Here is an 18,396-nt window from a genome sequence, read left to right as displayed (position 1 = left end):
CTGTGTTTCATGCATGATATTGCTATAGGTGCCAGAGGCTTTGGTTCCTTATGATTTATTGTTTTGTTTGTTTGTTTGTTTTGCTTTGCTTTTCCTCCTCTGTTGTCCTTGGGGTTCCTTAAGAAACCCTTTTAAAATAGGGTCTGTATTTTATACACTTTAAGCTATAATCCACTGTTATTATTCTATAGTCTGATTATGGTCTCCAATGTGCTCAGGTTTTGGTAAGCTGGTCTTAGCTCTGACTATACATATTTACCACTCCAGATCTTGAAGGGGTAGTTTGCCTTGTGAACTCAATTCTCTGAGGGGCCTATGAAAAATCATTGATTTCTACTCTGTTCATTTTTTTCCTTATTGTGACAATGAGAATTATGACTTCCAAGCTCTTTCCATGTTGGAGCTGATACTAGAAATCCCCCCAGTGAGCATTTTCGAAGCCAGCATAATTTTGACATCAAAGCAGTATAGCACAGTATGAGGAATGAAACCCGTAAGTCAAAGTGGCCCACAAAATTATGAGATATAACAAAATATTGTTTTAAGCCACCATATTTTAGAGGAGTATGTTATGAAGCAATAAACAACCAAAATACCAATATATAAAGGTATGTTTCTAGAATTATAAAAAGAGTTTGGTAAAATTGCTGGATACAAATTAATACAGAAAATCAATGAAGTTCTATATATCAACTGTAATAAGAAAAAGTGATTAGAAAATATTCTCTAAAATAGTAACTAACAGGGACGCCTGGGTGGCTCAGTTGGTTAAGCAGCTGCCTTCGGCTCAGGTCATGATCCCAGCGTCCTGGGATCGAGTCCCACATCGGGCTCCTTGCTCCGCAGGGAGCCTGCTTCTCCCTCTGACTCTGCCTTCCACTCTGTCTGCCTGTGCTCGCTCTCGCTCTCTGACAAATAAATAAATAAAATCTTTAAAAAAAAAAAATAGTAACTAACAGAAAGAGCATTCAGATAAATCTAACGAAAGATATATAAGCCTTTTTATAAAAAAACTTAAAACTTTATTGAAAGTTAATAACAAAGACTTAATTGATGGACAAATGTATTATTAACTGTGAAAATTCATTATCCTAAAGTTATCAATTTTTTCAACCTACAGGGAATTACTAAAATCCCCCATCAAAATACTTAAAGTTTTTAGTGGAAATTGCTTTGTAAATTCTATAATAAAAATGAAAGAACAATAAGAAATTTAAAAAGGGGGCACTTGGGTGGCTCAGTTGATTGAGCTTCCAACACTTGGTTTCAGCTGAGATGGTCTCAGGGTCGTAGGATCGAGGCCCAAGTTAGGCTCCGTACTAACAACAGAGTCTGCTAGTTTCTCTCTCCCTCTCTCTATGCCCCTCCCTACTTCATTAAATAAATCAATCTTAAGGGAAAAAAAAGACTAATTCATTCCTGCGAAAGAAGAAGTTTTGGAGGTCTTCTCACTCAACTTGGAAAAAGTGGTGACTTTTTACAAGGCTAACGAAAAAAATCAAAGTAACTGTAGAACTGAGGAAGGAAGCTCTAGAACAGAGTTGGTAGAATACACTTAAAATGTGTTTGTCTCGGGTGTTCAATTCAGCCACTAAATCTCTGCAGTCCCTGATTCACACTCTGCTCTCATTTAATTTCTGGTAGAATCTAAATTTCTATTAGTTGTTTTTCAAGACAAGAGTGTTTTGGCTACCAATTTACTGCAGGGAATACTGAAGGTCACCAAGAGGTACACATAACTATTATGAGCAAGGTAGAAGAAAAACATTTTTTTACTTTGAACATGTGAGGTCACATTAGTAAACATTTCCAAGCTTGAAGTAGAGATCTTGGCTTCTGCCCCAATGCTACAATGTTCTAACTTAGCCTTTATAGAAATGTTCTTATCAGAAAACCGGGAGAGAAGAATCACCCCTTCCTGTTCTCAACTTATTTTTTACTCCTTTGTTTAGAAAATGAATATACTCAGAAGCACAGATATATTCCATGTAACACTGAATTAAGAGGGGAGGAAGTAGAAGGTGGGAAACAGATTAGGTTTTTCTTAGAGTATTTTAGTATTAAAGCCTTCTTTTCCCCATTAAGTCATATTGATTCAAGTTTAAAGAAGTAACAACTAAAGTTAACTGATATAAGTCAGAATTCAAGTCTCCATATATAATTTTTAAAATACTTATTTATTTATTTGAGAGAGAAAGTGCACAACAGGGGAAGAGAGAGAAGCAGGCTTCCCTCTGAAGCAGGAACCCAATGTGGGGCTCAATCCCAGAACCCCTGGCATCACAACCTGAGCAGAAGGCAGATACTTAACTGACTGAGCCACCCAGATGACCCAAGGCTATATATTTTTTTTAATTTTTTAAATAGTATAAATACTATTTGTATTCAAAGTTTCAATGTTTGGTCACAAATAAAGAGTCTGAACGGTTACATCTGAAAATCCAACATTTGAAATCATTTTGAAGATATGTAATTACTTATAAAAAAGGCAAATAAAATTCCAACCCCTTCTTTATCACTGATAATAGAGGAATTAGTTGATGTGCTGAAAGGAAATGAGATTCAGTACAACTTACATAGATTTCCTAGTAGATTACATGGTTTTTGATTATTTTCTTATTGGTTTAAAATGAAGTTCAACTATTTGTAGGCATTGTCTACAACTTCCTCTCTCCCCAATTTCTGGCAGGTCATCATACTGACATTTGTAGAAATGTGCTATCTTTATTGGTACTTATCAATGTATCACACATCACAAAGCACAAAGGGTTTTTACAATCCTGAGATGGCACTGTAGTTGAATTCAGTAAATTTCACATAAAACATTTTTAAGTATTTTTTTTCATAATTTGTACTTGCATAATTTTGAAATTTACAAATACTTGGCAAAAACACTTGCGTTTGTTAAAGTAGCCCCGCCCCCACACATACCTAACCAAGACTGAACAAATACTCCAAGTGTCTTCATAGCTGGTCATTGGGGTCATTCCAACTGGAAAACAAAACTTCAGATGCTATTTCCTTTACCTAAGCTAATTGCAAACAAATGTTCCTTTTGTCAGAAAGGGGGGAAAATGTTAAACCCAGTGGAAAAAAAAAATCTGTGTTTGGTGCTAGTTTCTCGCAACCAAGGTAGTCCAAAGATCTCAGCATTCCTTTTGGTTCTTCTCAGTCGGGATTGCCTATGCATAATTATTTTACTACTAATTCAACTTCAAATGAATTTATCTTTAGGATAGCTAATAACTAGAATTTATCTCGGGTACTAGGGATCATAATACTCTTCATTATTGTTATTCCCATGCCTATTGCTTAAGAGGAAATACAAGGCAGCCCCAGGAACTCAAGCTGCTATCCTGCCTGACAGGCTTCCAGAAGAATAATAAAAGATACAAAAAGTCAGAGGGAGGAAAATGCCCAGTTTACTAATAGAACTGCCCACACAGAAAAGAAGCCACTCTGAAAAAGTTGATTTGAGCCCTTAAGCCGCACAAGGGAAAAGACTCAGAGCCCACTAAAGAAAGGAAGCCCAATAAATACAAAGAACAAGCTGCTTTATTCTTTATTTCATACTTGCATTACCAAGTGCCTATTCTGAGCTTGTTTTCTGTTTGAAAGGCCTTGAGGGTTAGGGAACTATTCACCACAGTATTAATTGGTAAAGTTAAATCACTTGCCCGCTGAATTTGCTATAACACCCACATTCTCTGCAAAGCCATTGGCCACCTGTACTCAGCATGTTCTCACACATGGTCATTAACTCTGAAAACTAATGCAAGCCAAACAAAGCCTGAGGAATAAATGGGTTGCCATAAGAAAACAATTAAAAAGTCACCTGTTGTGAAAAGACATATTTAATCAAACCTGGGCAAAGAGACCACCCAAGATGAAACAGAAGTTTTTATACCAGCCTGGTATTTACAATACAGGTGCATTTTTGTGAATGAGTGATTGTGATGAAAATGTATTTAGTTAATATGTGTGCACACTAAGAATAAAAGTTTCGGATATAATAAATATCTGATTAGTTTGTACTTTATTCATCAATATTAAGAGTCTGTTCTTTTCTTCTTAAGGGAGCAAAAGTAAATTATGTTTTACACAAATTTGATCATTAATGATACTGTGAAAAGCCTGCAATTGCTGATTAGACTTGTATTCATCAAGATTTGGGTTATAAATGATATAAAATGTAAAAGACAAATTCTTTTTCCATTCAGAAACAAATAATCATGGTGAAAATACCTTTATAGTACTTCTAAACATTCCAACTGATCATTTTTTTTCCTCGGGATAGTTCCAAACACAGTCTTTCAGATTTCCAAAAATAAACATTTGTTAAACATTTCAAAACAATTAAAATTATTGCATCATAATTAAACTTTCTGTCACTAAATTTTACATTTCTAAAATTAATGGAGGATTTATCATGTTGTTTCATAACAAAGACTGAGTCCATGCTAGAAGGTGTGATTTGTATTGAATGCCTTGGGAAGAAAATAATCACATACATTCAGACATGAAAACACATATTAAAAAACAGTATGTGCATTTGTTCTCAAAAAGTTAATTTAATGGTACTAAGGAATGTATTAACTTATAATATTAAATCAAGTATCACCACCAATGTTAGCTAATTTCCCATTTAAAAATGGCTAGAGCAAAATTATATGATGGAAATGGTAAATCATTACTGTCCCTATTCTAATAATTTTATTAAAAATTGTTCTTAATATCACTTGCTTTGCATAGGTATTTATGCAGAACTTGAGTGTTTTGTCTAAAACTAAAGAAAAGCAACAGAAAAAGTTTGGACTTGAATTCCATATCCTTAAAATGGGAAAAAATGTGTGTGTGTGTGTGTGTGTGTGTGTGTGTGCGTAGTCAGTATAGAATGCAAAGCGGTTACAAACATAACATAGAGGGCCTGGGTCAAAACTTGCCACTTAAAAGCTGTGTGACCCAAACAACTTTCTTAAGCTATCTGTGCCACACTCTGTTCATCTGTAAATAGTAACATAATATTATGTAAATAGTAACATAATATTAACACCTACCTGACTAATATGTGAGATTAAATTATTTAATATGTGTCAGGTGCTGCATAAGCTAAGTGCTACTTATTAGTAATTGATTATATTGCTTTTGTTTCATATTTCATGGGTTTCTGATGATTCAGGAGATAAAACATATAAAATCTCCTTGTAATTTCCAAAGTACTTCTTTATCTAATTCATGATATCAGATGTTAAGAATGTTTTAATGATGTACTATATGTTGGCTAACTGAAAATAATAAAAATGTTTTCATGATTTTGAACTTGAATCAGTCTTTCAAAAGCAAAGATCATTCATAAACATAATGCTTAATGAATTATAGCAATTAATTTACTATAAATGAGATAGCAAGAGGTGGCAACTGTGTTTTAGAATATCTGAGAAGTACAAGTGTATAAAACAGAATGATGTTTACTACTTTCACCTTTTATAGAGTCTTTGTAGGCCATTCGAGGTCTTTCTGTTGTCTTCCACTCTAACTAAAGGACATATAGATATTCCACAGACCTTAACCTCACTATTTCTAAAACTGCCCTTACAAACTTTCTTCTTTGAAGTTTATTTACTATATAGTTTATAGTAGATTAAATGCTTCAAAATTATCTTCAGCAATTACTCTTGAATACATTTCATCTGCCAGGGTTTCAATCTTCGCATGTACTTCCTCACATGTTCCTGTCTGTTCTACCTTCTGAACAGCTCTTGGATATTTTTTATTTTTTATTTCATTTCTGATGCCTTGGTTCAGGCCCCTGTCATCCTTTGTATGGAACTCCTATGATAGTTCACCACTTGTTCTCTATCTTTGTTCTAGTTCTCTTGTTCGTTCTACACACCACCAGAATGACCTCTCTAACTGCAAGCTTGCAATAATCAGCATTTTGTAAGGAGCTTTGTGCGACCTCATTTTGGCTTTACCCCCCTCCCAGACCCTCCCCTTTCCTCCCTTCCCTCCTGCCATATCAAACTGTTAGCCATTCTTGGGATGCACCCTTGCCTTCTGTGGCTTTATGCTTTTGCACTGTTCCTTCTACCTGGGATATTCTTCCTTTTGTTAAATAATGGATTCTACTCATCTTTCATGAACCAGATTAGTGTCATCTCCTTTTCAGATTCTCCCATGACATCCCAAGAGAGACCATTCCTTCTTCCTCTGTCCCAACACAGTGGCATATCCTCACTTCTAGGATTTATTACATTGTATTGAAAATTGTTTTTACTTTTCCACCATTAAATTAGAAGCTGTATTAAGATGGATTTTTGTCTGTTTTTTAATGTATTTTTCCTTTAAGGTTATCAAATTTTAATTTCTTCTGGAAAGGAAATTTTAAAAAATTCTACCACTTATTATAGCTTTTATGTTATAAAAAGAAGATTGTTTTTATACTAAAAGTTGGAAGAACATACACTTAGTAAAAATTCATAATATTATGTATAAAATAATATGTATATAATATTATGTATATTAATAATCTGGACAAAATTTTGATTAATGTTTGTTTCATTGACTAGTACAGATTCAGGGATTTGCTATTGGGAATCACTGATTAGATACACTAGTTTTAACTCAGATTCAAGAATAATTGAAAGGGAATCCAAGAAATTACTTGTGTTGTTATTTAGAGAGGGTGTGCATTTAGCATGGGGCCAGGGCAGTGAATACCCTTAATTAATATCCACTAAGTGAATGAACACATTAAGAATGACCAGTTAGTTAATTCCTGTAATTTGTGGGAGGACGCATCTCTACATCAAGATCTAGTTACAGGTGATTATTTCCAATCCTATCCTTTGCCCCTTCTCTGTCTTCCCTTTCGTTTTCCTTACCTTACTTCATGTTTCTCCTCTTTTTTTCCTTATACTTAATGAATTTTTATATTGAAAAACATATTTCTCTTTGACCTAAAAATATTTACTAATATTTCAGAATTTTTGTCTTATGTTCACTTTATACCAAATAAGCAGAGACATTATTGCATATCTGTTCATAAATGATATTACTGTCTTTGTTTATGGTCATAAAATTCAGATTTTTACTCTTGGGATACCTTTATATATGTGGCTACATCATATGCATTATTTAATGGTTCTAAGAAAAGAACAGGTAGCAATTATTTATTTCCAAAAGAGGAAGGAAAAAAAAAAATACTTGAACCTTAGAGATCAGCTGTAATTCTTATCCAGCTTTGGAATGTCTAGATTCCGATCTGAGTTAAATAACAAAGAGTAAAGAGAGTTGTTTGATCTCTTCTTGTTCAAGCTTATTTGTCCCTAAATAGGGGAAAATAGAGATCCTTTCAATCTTTCTCAAGGGTAAGTTATTGAGCAAATGCATATTTTGGACTTCTCAGAAGAATCGATAATAATAATAATAATAATAATGATAATAGTAGCATTATCATAAAAATATTGAGGTATTTCATCAAGATATTGTTTAACTAAAGCCCACACATAGTTCAAAGAATCATTTTACGCTGTTTTACTATTATCTGGTTATTATTAGTTGTGAACAGTTTCAAACAAGAGCCTAACTGAGCAGGAATTTAATCTGGATCAGTGGCAATCAGGCAAAAATGCCTTCTCAATGAAAGGATATAGTCTATGTTCGTAGTGTCTTCTTTTGAGGGCCTTCTATCACAATTTTTTCTTGAATTATGATTTTAAGAGACTCACAGTCCACCAAATAATTCAAATTGAAATAAAAGTGGAAAAAGAAGGTTGTTATCCTGTTTCTCCTTTGCTTCTGAGAAAATGCAGAGGGATCAGGAGCAGCAGCAAAGACCACCAGCGAAGAACAGCTGTCTTGTGAAACAGCAGGAAGGAGGCGCTCCAGGAAGGACAAGAGGGACCCCAAAGAGAGGTCTGTAACATGAAAGGGTGTGTGTCTGGAGGGCGAAAGGCAGGATGACTGTGAACTCCTGAAACTGGTAAGTAAACTGGCAGGGTGACATAAAATAAGAAAATACTCCAGATAATCACTAACCAAACACAGAAATGTCCAAAGGAAAAGCAACTCAAATTTAGAATATTCTTTAACTGCTCTTAACTAAACATCTGTAAAATGTTGTTGAAGTGAATGTTAAAAGTCATCAGACACCAATAGATCTTTTAGGTAGTATTTTCATGAATATTCATGGCTAGTAAAACAAAATGCATACATTACTTTCGTATTTCCATTGATGACGACTGGTGGTTCTCGGCACCACTTTTACTAGGTAAAATCTTTGCCTCTTCCCAACACACGCTCACCACTTAGCTTTTTTTTTTTTTTTTTTTTTTTTTTATTTTTAAAATCTCTTCTTAAAATGCTGCTCAAAGCATCTTCTTTCTATTGCCTTTTACCATGCCAGTCATTCTCTGATGGATAACCCTATCACTTATTTTATGAAGCTCTGTCCAGCTGCTTTTGGTTCTGTTTACATACCCAATATAATCCTGTCCCACATATTTTCATGTGTGTTTGGGACGTGTTTTACTTGTCATTAAATCAAACGGATTCATATGACCATTTTCCTTGAAGATATACTGCATCCTTTCCCTTGTTTAGTGTGTGGTCATTTAAGTGTTCCTGAGATTTCTCTGGGCTTTTTAAAATGCAGCCCCATACTCTGAGGAGCTTGTTTTCGATGTTATAGGTAACTCTTCTGTAGGTGAGTGTTCCCATGCTTTATCCTTAAAAGATACTCATTGAAATACACAAGCATTTATATCCATGTTTCACTACTTTCTCATATATTTGGTAGCAAACATTTATGAATTCTTTCAATAATAATCCACACCTTGTTCCTCCCATATAGCCTGCCTTGGCTGTTCCATCTAACACTTATATCTATGTCCCTTCACTGCACTCCTCTGGAAAATGTCTTGTACTATTCAGTAATAAGATCCCTTGATTGTATATAAAGGAAGTACCCTAAGCTCAGAGAGGCAAGTTTCTGGACTTGGAGTCATTAAATGAGATGATGTGTACAAAGTTATTAAAGTAAGTACTTTGAAAGTTAGTTATTATTATTTGTATGGTGGTAATTTCTTAATGGATCCATTTAAGATATTTTTATCTCCCTAATTAGACTCTAGGTCCCTTTAAAGCACTTATTGAATTTTTACTGTCGTGTATAGCATTTGCAGCTCAGCAAAGTGGACAAAGTATTTGTTAATTGTTTGATTAATGGCAGGAAGGCAGAAGACAGGGAAAAGAATTAGAGGAACTACAAAGAATCAAACAAATCCTACCAAGGCATAAAGACTATAAGATTCAGATGGTTACAAATTGGAATTGAGTGGGAGATGGAGGCTATTGCAAAAAGCTTCCCAGAGATAATATTTTAAAAGCTGGAAATTCTATTATTTGACAGCTTCTGGCCCAAATCACATGTTTTTTCTTGCAAAATCAAAAATGTAAACATTATTTAGTCCCAAGATAGTGAAGCTCTGATCTTTTATATCCTTTATATACTTCTATTAACTATTACACACAAAAGGATGCATAATTATAATACAAAAGATTAAGTATAATTGTTTTCTGAAAGGCACAGTATTCATTAAGGGAAAACAATATAAATGGAAACTGCAATGCACAGTTATAACAACAACAAAAAAGTCTACAAAATAGATTCCAGGAACATTACAATAAAATGTTAGACAAAGTGGGAACCAGGAAGGGAAATGAGTTTTAACAGAAAGAAAAGAAGTTTACAACCTCCTGTGGCTCAAGGGAGAAAAAGCTCACCCACATTGCTCCCTTTAAGAGTTTTTCCAGGTTTAACTAGCTGTGTGGAGGTTCCCATATGGCTATTAAAGAATTATATTATCAAATAGAAAAATAATAAGTATATTAAAAACAGTATATAATCATGCTATTAGAAGAGAAGGGCCATGTCATGAGTGCATTATATTTAAGAGTTTAGAAGAGTAGGTACTCAATAAATGCTATTCTCAGCTAGGCTTTGAGAGCTTACTTTCTAAATCCAATATATAACTAAATAAATAATGCAGCCTTGATAACCCTCAAAATAGAAAGTAATGGTCCATTAAGAGAACACATTAAGAAGTCTTATTGACTCATACATGGACTTTAAGCGCCCATTATTAGCCAAGTGCTCCCATCAATTGTATTACCCACATAGAAAAAACAGTCTTCTTAAATACACCTTCAGGCCTTAAATTCCCGTTCTTAATCAGCTAGTGACCAATGTTTCTAATTTGAAATTTTATAATTTTATTTAAAAAGTTACAATATTTGCTTTAAAGTTGCATTTTTAAGTGGCACGGCTCATTTTTAGAAAGCGATAACAATCTTTTTTTCTCTTTTTTTTAAAGTAGGCCTCATATCCAACAGAAGGGTTCTTAGTTATGCCACTGCTCTCATTCACGCTGTGACCACGAAAGGCAGAAAGCAGTAGGGTTCTTTTTCAATGACACTGTAGTCATATACAAATCAGCATGCTAACATAAATCATTCTAGTCATTTTCTATCAAATGCCAAGGGTACAAAACAGACTTATGATTCAATTGTACATTGCATGAGGATATTATCTCTGCTTTCTGAATGAGCAGAGGATTCATTTGATACAGACCTGGAAGACATGTTAATGAATTTGAATGCATTGCTCTTCAATTGGATACTCAGGTCACCTATATGAAATCGTTTTTAACTTCTGGCCATTTAAGCTGAGAAGGTTCTTCCATCTGGGTTTCAGGAATATACACTGTTAGTATGTTAGTTAAAACTGCTCTCTTAATTGCCCCCCTACCTGGACATTCAAAGCTCCTCTTAATACACTGGGTCATGTTTGATAGTTCCCTCAATTTCCAGCCTGGAACCCCGTGCAAAATTATTCCTCCTCAGCTAGTCCTGAGTAAGTTTTACCTCTGCTTTTTTGATCTGTGTTTCCCTGAGTTGACTGCATGCCAGATATCTTTTTTCCACTTTTCCTTTTGGTATCACTTTCTCCCTACTCCCCTCAAGCTAGTCTTTCTGTCATCTGGATTCTTTCTCTTAGTTATAGATTCTCTTTATTCCCAACCACCACCACTTCTGGGGCCTTCCCTGATGTGGACTAACAGTTACTATTCTTCCAGCTCTACTCAGACAGCTTTTGGCGTGCTTCTACGTTAGCATTCCCCAACCTCTTTTTCTATCAGTAGATAAATGATGGCTTTTTTGTCTGTGGAAAGGAGGTAAATGTAATACACATTTAATTTGAAAGGGGGTTAGTCATCACATAAGTCATTATTCAGATATAGCTGCTCAGCAATTTATACATCTGGGAACGCATTAAGTATGTGTCATGTGGAATCTATTTGACACAAATTTTAATCTCAAAAACATTTGAGAAGAGGAAGTTGATGATATCCTTTCTTCTAGCGGAAAGGGCAAGGCTAAATGAAGGCTGTATGCAAAGGGATGGAGGAAAGTATCTGACATAATTATCTAGGGAAAGAGGAAAAAAAGGAAACATGAAAAAGGAGAAGGCAAAGCCGGCTAAAAGGAAATAAAGGAGAGGAGAGGACAGGTGAGAAGGGAAGGCAGGGAAGGAAACCGGAAAGAACGTTAGTTTCCCTGGGAGCATTGTTAGAGTGATAGATTTGCGTTATAGTTTCCGGGCCACATGAACCGAAATCCTCATTCTATAGCTGCAGAACTAGAGCAGAGCTTGGATGGAAGGCCCAGAAGATGCATCTTGCGTCTCCCTCCTCTCTGTAATGCATTGACACTGGCTTCCCAGCGACACCTTTCCTCCCTTTGTGTTCCTCGGGACTACGGCCCATATTACAGGTCGTCCTCTTAACTCCGAACTCCGTCTTCTCAAACACAGAAGAGAAGAGCTTATCTACATTTATACTAAAAAGAGAGAGAGAAAAGAATTTAGCCAATGATATATAATAAAAAGATGATATCAATTATCATTGAACCAAATATTCAATTTAACTAGTTTAAGATAGTTTACTAGTTAAATTATGAATAAAAGGTTATGGCTTCATTTCAGTCTGGTTCTTAGAAGGTAAACCGTAAAATATGACTCTCAACAGGAAAACAGTTATGTAAAAAGAGTCCATTTGCATTGTAAACTATTATGCAGGCACTGAAAGAATCATTTATCCAATTTAACTCTATTTCCATGCTTTAATGATAAGCAAGGAAAGAAAATAAAGAAAAGCATGTACAGTTAGTGTCATTTTTATAAATCCATGATGAAACTTCCCTAATATGTGTATGTATATACATACAGGGATATGTATATTGTCTTATATATTCTTGTATAATGTTGATTAGGCATAGGCACAAATACATAATATCGAAGTTGTTAATACAGATTTCATGGATGGGGGTGCGTGAGGGATGTGAGTAGGAAAGAATAGGAGAGAAAGAATAAGAATCCAGGTGACAATCGAAGGGGGTGCTCAGTGAACAAAAATATGTCTATATTAGTATAAATAAGCACTTATATATGAAATCTATTATTTATACACCATTTTATCTATGTATAAGTGTATATAAATGAATTCATGTGTGTCTAGGTCCATGTTTTAAAAAAAAAACTGGCAAGAAGAGGACTTAGCTCTCTCTTCATCCCATCCAACATCCACTAAACACCACAATTACACATTTAGAGTTGTACAAACAGATGTGCAGATAAGCCTTCATATAACTCATCTTGTCTCCTCTCTCTACAACTTACACAGTGGGATGTAAACGGACACTTTAGGTTGAAAACCTCCAAGGAACACGAGTAAACCTAAAATGTCAGAACTCTACAATGACAATTCAAACTTGTGAGAAATGCCAACCAAGGTAATCACCCCAAATTCTTGGTGAAAACAGTAACCCCTGAATGCAAAAATTAAATTAGCAACATCAAAAAGAAACTGAAGGAGGATATATATACCAGTTAATAGTCAAAATTATTTTTGGTGTTTTCAAAAGCATATGATCATTAACAGAGCTGATTTTTTTTTTTTTTTTTTTCTGAGAGAGTGAATGAGCCCATGACAGCAAGTTGGGGGTCTGGGAGGGGCAGAGGGAGAGACAGAATCTTAGGCAGGTTCCATGTCCAGTGGAGCCAAACGCTTAAGCGAATGAGCCACCCAGGCACCCCCAGAGCTGACAATTTTTTAAATGCATATTTGCTATTTGCTCTTTCAGCTTTTAATCTTCTTTAAGTTCTCTTCTCTTGTTTTTTATTAAAATATTTTTTGCTTATAAATTATTTTGAAATTGACATTTTATTTTTATCTGATTAATATGTGCCCAGTTCTAATATTTAAATAATTTAATAAATCTTAGAATGAACAATAGCAGCCCCTTGCCTTTCCCCTGCATATCCTGATTCCAGCCACTCCAAAGTCCGTCATGTTATTTTAGTGTTCTTTTAGGATTTACCTCTATACATCTAAATGATATATTAAAATCTCTTCATTCTGGGTGTTTGCTTTACACATTATCTACTGAATCTCTACTATGGGAGCTTACCGTTACATTTCCCCCTGACATATAACCCAATACCAATTCTTACAACATTGTCACGTAAGGATTTTAGTTTAATCGATATTTATTCACACCTGTTCTACATCAGGCAATTATTTAGCTCATCATATTTTTTCTTAAGAGATCTTTGTTGAGTTCTCCTGTTTGCTATTCTGATCTAAATTGGTCTCTCTGAGCATACCTACACCACTCTCATCTTGAAAATTTCCTTACTATAAATCACTATCTCCCTCTTAGATTGGATCTACTATTTCCTGAAAGCCATGACTTCTTTCTTGGTACGCTTCTCTTGGGAGCATATCTCCTGTGAGCTTTCTTTAAAAGAGTGCAAGTGAGATAATACTTGTTAGGGTGATACGTTATTAATTTGATCTATATTTATAACTAATAGCTTGATGGAGTACTGAAACTGATCTTGGAGACCGTTTTTCCTCAGAATGTTGAGGATGTTGTCTTGTTTTCGCTTGCCATCTAGCTGTTAGTGAGAAATCTAACATCATGCTGAATCTAGTCTTTCCTGCATAAACTGTTCTTTTTTTTCCTGTTTTTCAGAGATTTTATTTATTTATTTTAGAGAGAGAGGGAAAGAGCATGCAAGCGTGAGGACAGGACAGGCAGAGGGAGAGAGAATCTGAGGGCACGTTGAGTTGCGAGCCCCCAGGGAGCTCTGTCTTACCACCAGGAGATCATGACCTGAGCCAAAACCAAAGATAAAACCAAGAATCAGACACTCAACCAACTAAGGCACACAAGCATTCTTGTTTTTTTTTTTTTTCTTTCGGGAAAGCCTTTGGGATTTGTTTTTTAGCTTGAGGTTCCCTATAATTTCATGATCTTTTGCCTTGATGTACTTTTTTCTCAGCATTTAGCAGGCCCTTGACATTTGAAAACTGATGCCCTCAGTTTTAAAAACTTCCCCTGATAATTTCTTTGACAATCTTCTATTTTTGTTTTCTTTTTTGTTTCTTGTGTCTGAATTTCCCAGTAGTTCTGTTTGCATGTCCTGTGTTGAGTGTCTAGTTTTCTTATATTTTCTTTCCTATTTTACATTTTTAATCATGTTACCTAGTTTCTGATAAAATCTTTGATAATTATTTAGCTATTCTAGTTTTTCAAGATTTATTTTTCCCTGTTCTTTGATTTTTCTATCGCATATTATTTTTTCATGCAACTCAAAATTTTCATTTTCCTAAGAATTTTTTTAAAAGATTCTACTTATTTATTTGTTTGTTTGACAGAGAGAGAGAGAGAGCAGGCACATGCAGGCAGAACAGTAGACAGGGGGAGGGAGAAGCAGGCTCCACACTGAACAAGAAGCCTGATGCAAGACTTGATCCCAGGACCCTGGGATTATGACCTGAGCCAAAGGTAGACACCCAACTGACTAAGCCACCGAGGTGCTCCAAAATTTTATTTTATTTTATTTATTTGAGAGAGGGAGAGAGTGGGAGAGAGAGATCACAAAAGAAAGCATGAGCAGGGAAGAGAGGGAGAAGCAAGCTCCCATTGAACAGGAAGCCTAGTGTGGTGCTCAATCCCAGGATTCTGGGATCATGACCTGAGCCAATGGCAGATGCTTTGATGATTGACCCCACCCAGATACCCCTTTCCTAAGAATGTTAATAACAGTTTTTGTTTGCTTGTTTGCAATTTTCTTTTGTTCCCAGAATTGCTTCTATTTCCTCTAATTCCCACTTTTTTCTCCTGTTTATTAGCATTGGTATCTTTCACATACTTGCATGTCTATTAATTCCGGTGCATCCATTTACTTTTAAGAATGAGATGCTGAAATGTTAATTGGATATTTGTTTGGAGTGGAACAAAGCATTTCAACAGAGATGCTTACATAGTAGAATCAACAAATGTGGATGTGGCATTTTTACTGTAAAATCCACACATATTGGTATCTGTGTCATTTTTCTTGGCCAGATTCCTCCTAAGAACTCCCTCTAATTTCCTACTTGAGGCTTAGATGAGGGAAGACAAAAGCTAGACTTATAAGCTTGACTTATAAGCACTTAAAAGGCACTGGAGACTACATATTAATATAGAGATTTTCCATTTTTAATCACTAACACCCCTCCCAACCTACTGCTATAAGTGGTGACTGACTGCATATACCCTCTCTTTAAATCTTCTTATGAAAGTAAATGCCTTCTTTTCTGACAGAAATGAAAGGAGACAAGTGTTTGTACCTAACTTAAGAGGGAGTCTGGGGTCACAACTTCTTTATGCAGTCTTCCAAAATTTTAGATTAATTTATACCAATGCTTCGTATAGTAAACATATTAAATATTTTTGAAATATGTTACAAGTATTTTTCTCAAGTTATTTGACTTTTTAATTATTGTTCATTCAAGTAGAACTTCTAAAACTAAAGGATAATCTACAACATAGTAAACACCTGCTCTTAGCTAAATATTAACTACTTTCACTCAAATTATCTCATATATCATATTTAATACAGGTTGTTAGTTTTCTCATTTTATACATGATGAAACCAATATTCTGGGAAGTTAGTAAAGCCCACTATCATATCTCAGTGTCCTAGATATGATCCATGATTCATATGTAATCAGATTGTATTCTTTAGTGAAAATTGGTTGGTATAAATGTACAGTAATCCAAGAAGAAACAAACTATGTTATTGTGAATGTGTATCATGAATTAAGAGGTCTTAATTCAAACAATTGCTGATACAGTGTTTTCCTCAGTGTTTCCTCAGTCTCCTCAGAAGAGAGTGAAATTTCTCTCTTCCTAGAACATTGTTGATTCTGGTTTGTCAGGATTCTATAAGATTCTGCTGGTCCCAGTTTCTCTCCTGGGATTTCTGTCAACCTGATTATCTTTACTTCAATGACTCTAGGCTACTTGACTCTGAAATCTGGTTAGCTGAATGCTCTATGAACAGTTCTAGACATGTGGGAATGAGTGAGTACTTTCTAATTATTTTTATAAAGCAAATATATTATTGATAACTAAATCTGACAAAGATATTACAAGCAAGGAATACTGCAGACCAATATTACCTATTACTATTGATGCAAAATTCTAAGTGCAAAATTAGCAAACAGAATTTGAAGTCACATTAAGAAAATCATATACTACGACAAGGTTGAATATGTTCCAGAAATTCAAGATTGGTTCAATATTAGTATTTCCATTAATATATCACATAATAATAAAGTATGTGAAAATTCTTAGATGCTAAACGTCTTCAAGAAATTCAACATTTACGCCTGATTTACAAAACAGATTCAAGAAAATAGGAGTTTCCAGACACTTTCTTAATATGATATAATACATATGATTTAGTTCTAAAGTCACTTTCTTACTTAATGGGTAATCCATACAGACATTTCCACTAAATAAAAGACAAGGGAAGAATACCCTTCCCTTAAAAGAATACCCTGTCCCTAAAAGACAAAGGAAGAATACCTTAATGAATTCTCAGTAAGGTAGCAGGATATAAAATTAACATAAACAAATCAATGGCCTCCATACACACAAACATAACCAGTTTGAAGGCACAACAGTAAGGAAAACTCCATTTACATCAACAAGAAATAAGATTATAATTTCAAGACAAACAAAATAAGAAATGTACAAATTTATATAAGATAAACTCTAAAATACTCCTGAAGGGTGGACTTCTGCTCCTATCTGGAAGTGACAAAGCACCCTTCCCTCTACCTGCCAGGGTGTTGTAAGAGGAGGCATAGTGGTGAGTCAGGACTTTCACCATCCCCGGAAGTAAAGAGGCTATTCACTCTGTGGTATCACTGGAAGCCATGGAGAAAGCAATAATGACGAGCTTCTTTTCCACATCTCATAAGAAGTATCAGTGGAGACCTATTTGGGAACTTGAATTGTCACTTACACCCCGTAGTAACTAGGGGCACCTGATCAGCTCAGGTGTCAATGAAGACCTATTGGAGAACTAGACTTCTAACCCAGTAAAAAGGCTGCCTCCCTCCTTTTCCTGATGGAGCAGTTCCAAAAGAAAAATCTAAAATAGAAGGTTAGATAATATCCAGAGACTTACAAAATAATACTCCAAGTGTCTGATTTAATTGAAAATCACCCATCGTATTAAGAATCAGGAAAATATAAAACAGATTGATAAAAGACGCTAAATGGATGACAAATAATTTTCATAAAATGCTTCAATATGCAATAACAAATGCATGAAATAAATGAAATGATAGAAAGCCCAAACAAATACAGCAGTAGACATAAAAAAGAGCAAAATGAAAATCTTAGAAATAAAATTATGATAATCAAAATAGTACTAATAAAAAATCATAATGGAATCAAACAGTAGAATGGAGGAGACAAAAGAAAGAATCAGTGAACCTGGGGGAGGAGCAAGATTGTGGAGGAGTAGGAGACCTAAATATCATCAGGTCACAGGAATTCAGCTAGATAGTTATCAAATTATTCTGAACTTCTACAAACTCAACAGGAGATTGAAGAGAAAAAGAGCAGAAATTCTAGGAAAAGAAAATCGACCACTTTCTGGAAGGAAGGACGGGTAGAGTAGTGAATCCCAGGCAACATATGGCAAGAAAGGCTGCAGGGGGAGGGGTGACTCCCAGCAACTGAGAGAGCAGTGGAGCACAGAACGGAACTTTTAGAACTCTACTCCACTGAGGGACATCGCTCCACAGGCTAAGCAGGGGGTGGAGCCCTTGCAGGGACAGTGTGGTTTCTGGACCCACAGGGTCACAAAAAGACCAGAACTGTGGAACTCCAGAGCTAGGGGAAAGCAACACATAGAATCCCTGGCTTTTTCCCCAGGATTCTTTAGTTTTTCAAAGTTTAATTTTTTTTCTTATCTTATTAAAAATA

This window comes from Mustela erminea, chromosome 15 (assembly GCF_009829155.1).
Source record: "Mustela erminea isolate mMusErm1 chromosome 15, mMusErm1.Pri, whole genome shotgun sequence".
In the NCBI taxonomy this organism is placed as follows: domain Eukaryota; kingdom Metazoa; phylum Chordata; class Mammalia; order Carnivora; family Mustelidae; genus Mustela; species Mustela erminea.
The sequence above is the reverse complement of the archived record's forward strand: the minus strand, read 5'-3'. Positions refer to the sequence as shown.